Genomic DNA, 8229 nt, shown 5'->3' on the forward strand with positions numbered 1-8229 from the left:
CTTGCACTTATTCAATCTGGTAATATGACTCCCTTGCCCAATGCCGCAGGTAATATTGCTCATTCTAATATTTGGATTATCGATTCGGGGGCCACGCACCATATGGCATCTGATTTCTCTCTTTTTCAGTCACACACCATCAAGCCTTATTCCTCTCCGATCACCTTGCCCACTGGGCATCGTGCTTCGGTCACCCATATTGGCACTTGTCTTCCCGTTCCTACATTGCCATTACAAAATGTTCTTTTTGTTCCCACTTTTAATTTTAATCTCCTCTCTGTCAAACAACTTGTTCAATCCCTTAATTGTTCAGCCATATTCACTTCTACTCATTGTTTTTTCCCTTAATTGTTCATTCTATATCAAATAAACATGTTTGTCATATTTGCCCTTTAGCTAAGCAGACCCGTTTACCTTTTCCAAGGAGTGTGATCTCATCGATTAAATGTTTTGACTTAATACATTGCGATATTTGGGGGCCATACGTTGTTCCCGCCCGATGTGGTGCACGTTTTTTTCTCACCATTGTTGATGATTTCTCTAGGTGCACTTGGGTTTACTTACTAAACCATAAGTCTGATGCTTGGCCACAATTGCAGAATTTTTTCTCAATGATACACACCCAATTTGGGAGCCAAATCAAACAGATCCGATCCGACAATGGTCGGGAATTTTTTAACCATGCTTCCCACCAATTTTTCAACACCCATGGAGTTATCCATCAACATAGTTGTGTTGACACCCCTCAACAAAATGGGGTTGTCGAACGCAAACATCGCCACCTCCTCAATGTTGCTAGGGCCCTCTCTTTTCAAGCCCACCTCCCACCGGAATTTTGGGGTGACTGCATCCTCACAGCCACACATCTTATTAACCGCTTACCCACCAAAGTTTTACACCACAAATCACCCATTCAGGTCCTCACCAACAAACCACCAGTTTACAATCACCTTCGGACTTTTGGGTGCCTTTGCTATCGCCACACCCACAATTCGATCAAAAATAAATTTGATCCACGAGCCTCTCCAGGCGTTTTTATTGGTTACCCATATGCTCAGAAGGGCTACAAGGTCTATGACCTCGCCACTCGCAAAGTATTTGTCAGTCGAGAGATCACATTCCATGAAACCAATTTCCCATTACATACTAACTCTACCCATTCCGACCCCCGCAGCCTTCCCTTACCAGTGATGGATTCCACCACTGATTACCCAATACCCACGCCATCACCCACACCGCCGGTGCCCAACCCTCCACCTGCCCCTGTTGCACCAGTTCCCCAACCCAATCCAGACCCACCTCCACCTGTCCCCCCACCACCCGCACCCACTCTACCCCCAATAATCCCTCTCAGACGCTCCCTAAGAACCCTACAACAGCCATTGCGTCTTAAGGACTACCAGTGTTCAGTCGCTACCCACCCTTCGTTTCCTTCCGCTGCAGGTACTCTCTTTCCCACCGTTTCTCTCATTTCTTATCATATGCTCTCACCCTCTCATTTCCAGTTTATCAGGTCACTCTCTGCCATCAAGGAGCCAACTAGTTTTTCAAAGGCTTCTCTATCCCCAGATTGGAAGGAGGCAATGCAGGCTGAGATCAAGGCTCTTGAGCTTAATAACACATGGACTTTGGTCCCTCTCCCCTTCCATACAAAACCCATTGGTTGCAAATGGGTGTACAAGATCAAGAGGAAGGCGGATGGTACCATCGAGCGTTACAAAGCCCGCTTGGTCGCTAAGGGTTACACACAGACTGAGGGCCTCGATTACCATGAAACATTCGCCCCAGTTGCAAAACTCGTCACTGTTCGCACATTAATGGCTATTGCAGCTGTTTACCAATGGCCCCTCTCACATCTCGATGTACACAACGCCTTCTTACATGGCGACTTAGACGAAGAAGTTTATATGAAACTACCACCGGGTTACCAGGGATAGGGGGAGAACACTGTTTGTCGGCTCAATCGTTCTTTATATGGCCTCAAACAGGCTTCCCGGCAGTGGTTCGCCAAGCTCTCCGCGGCACTTATCCGCCTAGGTTTCACCCAATCCAAGGCTGATTACTCATTATTTTTTCAAGGTCGAGATGCTTCTGCTATCTATATTCTAGTGTACGTTGATGACATCCTTATCACCGGCCCAAACACCAGTGCCATTGCTGCCCTCAAAGTAACCTTGCATCAGCAATTTCGCCTCAAGGACCTTGGCCCAGTCAAGTACTTCCTAGGCCTTGAGGTGGCCCGGTCTCGCCATGGCATATTTCTAAATCAGCGACAATACACCTTGGACATCCTTTCGGATATGAATTTTACAGAGGCCCGACGCACAGCTTTCCCTATGGAACAACACCTCAAATTCTCTACCTCCGAGGGTGAGTTACTCGCTGATGCAAGTCCATACCGCCGCCTGATTGGTCGGCTGATTTATCTCACTATCACACGGCCCGACATAGTTCATAGTGTTACACTATTGAGCCAATTCATGCATCAGCCCCGCCAACCCCACATAGACGCTGCAACTAGGCTTCTTCGGTACTTGCATAGCACGGCCGGGCAAGGCATCTTACTCTCCTCTTCTAGTGCTCTCACATTACGCGCTTATTGTGATTCCGACTGGGCTAGTTGCCCTGAGACCAGACGCTCCACCAGTGGCTATTGCATCTTTCTTGGCTCCAGCCCGATCTCCTGGAAGTCCAAGAAACAACAGACGGTTTCCCGCTCCTCCGCTGAAGCTGAATATCGTTCCATGGCTGTCACCACTTGCGAGCTTATTTGGTTGACTACTCTTCTACAGGACTTGGGCATTGTCCGGACCCAGCCCATACCTTTATACTGCGACAACCAGGCCGCCCTCCACATTGCAGCTAATCCTGTGTTCCATGAGCGTACCAAACACATCGAGATTGACTGCCACATCGTTCGTGATCACATCAACAACGGTCTGCTACGACCGACTTATGTCCCTAGTTCTACTCAAATTGCGGATATTTTCACAAAGGCCCTGGGTGCTACTCTATTCACCACTTTGAAGGCCAAGTTGGGTGTTCTCAACATTCACAGCCCACCTTGAGGGGGAGTATTGGAGATACTAGAAGATCCTTAGAAGATCCTGCAAATCACATGTTCCACATGTGATAATACAGCTTTTGGATTGATAGAATTCTACAGCTATTAGATTGATAGACTCCCTGATTTTATTCATTCTTTCCATATTCCTTTTATTTGATTTTCTTACCTTGTATAGATTCATTCTATCTTGTATAAATGCACAGTCATATCAATGAAACACACAGGCAATTCACACAATCTGATTCCAATTGTAACAGAGTCGGAGTTGCCATTATGGGTGAGGTTGTATGGTCTTAATCTTCACTATTGGGGACATCGCTCTTTGGGACGAATTGCAAGCGTCCTTGGTCGACCCATTTGCGTAGACAGCAGGACTTTGCTTCGTGAGCATTTGTCTTTTGCGCGATTGTGTGTATCGATCAAGGCAGTAGATGGTTTGCCATCTGCTATTCCCATTGCATTGGAGGACGGCACTATCATGGAGCAATCTGTTCATTATGATTGGAGGCCGGCATTGTGCTCTGTGTGTGGTGTCTTTGGACATATTGAAAAGGATTGCACTGTTGCTGCTATTGCACAATCTGCTACAGCAGATGGATCGCACAGTGAGGCTATGGAGGTTGAAGAGGAGTGGATTACTCCAAGTCGACACCGTTCTACAGGCAAAAGGCCATTAGAGGCGAATGATGGTACAACTCCGGTGGGCTCCTCTGGTGGTGGTGGTAATTCGACGACGGCTGCGACATTGGAGAAACCTGCGCCAACGCCTTCCCTGCATGGAGTGCCTCCCAACTTGCCACGTGGAGGAAAGGGGTCGACGGTTTCAGAAGTTGCAGTTGGAGTTAAAAATTCAAATTTAAAATTGCAGGGGCGTGGACATGTTGCGTCTTCTAAGGGAATGGTAACTACCCATGCAACGGGTATGCAGGCAGTTAAAGGGAACCAAGGATCTTCAAACCGTAGCTCTAAAGATTGTATTGGTTCGGCTGATGTCCCACGGTCTGCTGTTGGTTCGGTTGGAAAGACATCTGCAATGCAGCCTACTGCTTCCAGTAAGGGTTCTGCTTCGGCTGTGACTGTCTTACCCCCAGATGCCAATGATATGCCTGTGGTTAATGTTCAATCAGATGGTGTTGCTACTAGAAGTCCAGTGCAAATGGATGTCGCCTTAAATTCCAATCGATATGCAGCAGTGGAGCAAGTTGGTGTTTCTGAGGATAATGTGGAGGGTGTGACTGCTGCTTCCTCTCTTAGAGAACGAGATAGGAGTCCAGGTCGGGGAGCCCCATCGCGTCGCTCCTCTTCTCCTCTTTCTTCATGATTAAGTTTGGTGCATGGAATATCAGGGGGATGAATGCCCCTGGTAAACGTAGGGCAGTCTTGGACTGGGCTTCTACTAATCACTTAGCTTTCTTTGGAATTTTGGAGACTCATGTAAGATCAAGTAATTTTACTAGTTGTTATAGCGTGTTTTGTAAGCGTTGGAAGTGTTTTACTAATGATAATTTGGCTGATTATGATCGAATCTGGGTCTTATGGGATGAGGATTTTGTTGCTTTATGTTGGCGAAACTAAAGGAATTGAATATTCCTATTTGGTAGCAAATCTGGGTCTTACCCAAGATAAGAAAAATGACCGTTACAAGACAGCTTGTACCCATTGTAGATACCCATATCAACACATGTGTAATTCTTTATTTAAGGATAATTAACCCTCCTCAATAAGCTAAGATTGAGAGAGGAATTTCACCGTGGAGTAGGATTCCATCTTCAGGAAGTCCGAACCACATTACATGCGTTCTTCTTCTTCTTTGTGCTGTGTTTGCATAACCCTTGTGCTCTAGCAAGGTATCTTTTATCATGGTATCAAAGCAATACTGTTTCTGGGATTACATCGTCTGCTATCGTCGTTCTTGAATATCTCTGATTTTGGGAGCAAGTGCATCTGTGAATCAGCAAGTCTGCAATTCACCAGATAAGTGCCTTACTTTCTTTGTTTTTTTATCATGGCTGGTTCGACTAAATCATCTGAATCTGGATCTGGAACTAATAAACCAGCTTCCAATGAGACTAATAATCTCAGCAACCGTCTTACCTCCATGACTCTTAATGGCCTAAACTACCTGCCATGGGCACGGGCTGTAACCGTTGCTCTTGGAGGACGTTCTCGGCTAGGATATATTAATGGCAAAATCGTGGCTCCTAATCCGGAAGACAGTAAGTTTGCCGAATGGAAAACTAATGACAATCTTGTCATGAACTGGCTGTTCAATTCCATGGAACCGCAAGTTTATGAAGTTTTTGCATATTCTAAGACCTCTAAAGTGCTTTGGGATTCCCTGAAGGACATGTACGGGCAAGCTGAGAATGCCTCTCGTATATTTGAATTGCAACAAGAAATTTCCCATATGAAACAAACTTTTGGGCAATCTTTCACTGATCATCTTGGTAATCTAAAGCGCAAATGGGATGAACTGAGGCAATATTGCCCCCCTGCTGCCACCATTGATATTTACACCCAACGTGAGGAGTAAGATCGTGTGTTCCAACTTCTGTCCAGCCTGCGATCTGATTATGAAGATCTCAAGAGACAAATCCTGATGAATAGTATCTTACCCTCCTTTACCACCGTGTGTGCAACTATCCAGCGAGAGGAGACATGACGTCGTGTTATGCAATCCAATCAGAAATCAGGTAACGATATATCTGAAAACTCTGTGTATACTGCTAATCTCGGTTTTACTTCTCAAGGTAACCGAAAAGATGGAAAGAAAGGTGAAAAGAGAGGTGGATCACGTTACCACTGTGACCACAGTGATCGTGATGGGCATACTAAAGATAGATGTTGGGGCCTTCATCCTCACCTTCGCCAAAATAAAAGAAAAGATATCAAAGGGGGAACTGATGCTAATCTTGCCGTGTCACCTAATCTGCAATTATCTCTTGGTCAATTGGCTACGCAATTGCAAAATCTGTTACAATCTGGTGGATCAACTGGATCCTTAGGCTCTACTTCTGCAGTCACGGATTCTGGTAATGATCTCTCTACTTTATCGAAAGACTTTTTTATAGTTGATTCTGGAGCCACTCATCATATGTGTTGAGATTCCTCTACATTATCTCAATTATAAAATAACCATGGTCACTCTTCAATCACTGTGGCTAATGGTACTCAGGTGCCGGTTCAGGGTGTTGGTAAGCTTGCTTTGTGTTCAAAGGTTTCAGATGGTTTACTTGTGCCTTCATTATCTTCTAACCTTTTATCTGTAAGCAAGTTAACCAAGGAATTTAATTGTGATGTTATTTTCTCTTCTACCAAGGTAATATTCCAGGACAGCATATCAAAGAAGAAGATTGGTGAAGGATATTGTCACAATGGTTTATACAAGTTTGATTTTCCTGACACGGCCCTCCTTGCAAGACAACCCAATGATACTGTGGGGCGTCTCTGGCATGGACGTTTCGGTCATCCCTTTGACCGGGTGTTACATTTATTGAATCCGTCTTTTTCTCTTAATTCTAGTAATTGTGAAATTTGCCATTACTCTAAACAACATAGGTTACCTTTCCCTCTTAGTACTACTACTTCTAAAAGGGTTTTTGGTTTGATACATTCTGATGTCTGGGGGAGAGCACCTGTTGACTCTAGAGATGGTTTTAATTATTTTATTACGTTTATTGATGATAAAACTCGTAATACCTGGTTATATCTGTTAACTTCTAAGAGTGAAGTTTTCAAAAAATTTCAAGATTTTTGCCAACTTGTGCATACTCAGTATGATGCCCATATTCAAGTTCTAAGAACTGATAACGGCACTGAATACACCAATGGTCCTTTTGAGGCCTTCCTTAAACAACGTGGCATTGTCCACCAAACTTCCTATGTCGGAACCTCTCAACAGAATGGCGTAGCTGAAAGAAGAAACCACCACCTGCTTGAGGTAACAAGGGCTCTCTTATTTCATGCCAATGCCCCTAAATCTTACTGGTCTGATGCTATACTCACTAGTTGCTACCTAATCAACAGGTTGCCTAGTAAGGTCCTTGATTATAAGTCTCCAATGGAAATTCTTCGTGGTCGTCCAGTAAATATTTCACATCTTCGTATTTTTGGCAGTATATGTTATGTTCATTCTCAAAATGGTGGAAAATTGGACCCTCGTGCCCGTAAATGTATGTTTGTAGGATATTCATCCCATAAAAAGGGTTATAAATGCTATGATCCTACAAATCGAAAGATGACCATTTCTCGTGATGTTCAATTTGATGAAAGCCATATGTTTTTTTCTGGCAGGAGTCAAATTCAGGGGGAGAATGGTGGTGACTATGACTACAGTCAATTCAATATGGAATTTGTCCTGCCTATTGTTAATGATAACATAGGTACAAGTAATGATCAGCACACTGAGAATGTCACTGAGCTCATCACCGAGCCTGATGCTGAGCCTAATGTTGAGGCTAATGTTCAGCCCAACACTGAAATCGAGGAAGCTGAGGCTATCTTACCTATAAATCAGGTTCTGGTTCCCATTGAACCTCTTCGGAGATCCTTTCGGGTGACTTGGCCTACTGTTAAATTATAGGATTTTTCTTACCATATTGTCAATTACCCAATAGAAGCTCATCTCTGCTATGACAATATAGCATCCGAGCTTTGAGCTTTTTTGAGCATGATTGATGCTACTAAGGAGCCCAGTAGCTATAATGAAGCTAAGACCTTTCCTATATGGGTCAAAGCTATGGAAGAAGAGCTTATAGCTCTAAACAAAAACCACACTTGGGACATTGTCTGTTTGCCCAACGGGAAAAGACCTGTAGGATGTTGGTGGATATATAAAATTAAACACAAAAGTGATGGGTCAATAGAAAGACACCAAGCTAGGCTGGTTGCAAAGGGTTATACTCAAACCTACTGGGTTGACTATAAGGAAACATTTGCTCCCGTAGTCAAGATGAACACTGTGCATGTTATTCTATCTGTGGCTGTTAATTATGGGTGGTCTTTATTTCAAATGACGTAAAAAATGCTTTTTTGCAGGGTGACCTAGAGGAGGAAGTATATATGGAAATTCCCCCAGGTCATGACTTGGAAAACAAGAAGGGGATGGCATGTAAACTCAACAAAGCTATCTACGGTCTTAAACAATCACCACGTGCGTGGTA

This window comes from Telopea speciosissima, chromosome 3 (assembly GCF_018873765.1).
Source record: "Telopea speciosissima isolate NSW1024214 ecotype Mountain lineage chromosome 3, Tspe_v1, whole genome shotgun sequence".
NCBI lineage: Eukaryota > Viridiplantae > Streptophyta > Magnoliopsida > Proteales > Proteaceae > Telopea > Telopea speciosissima.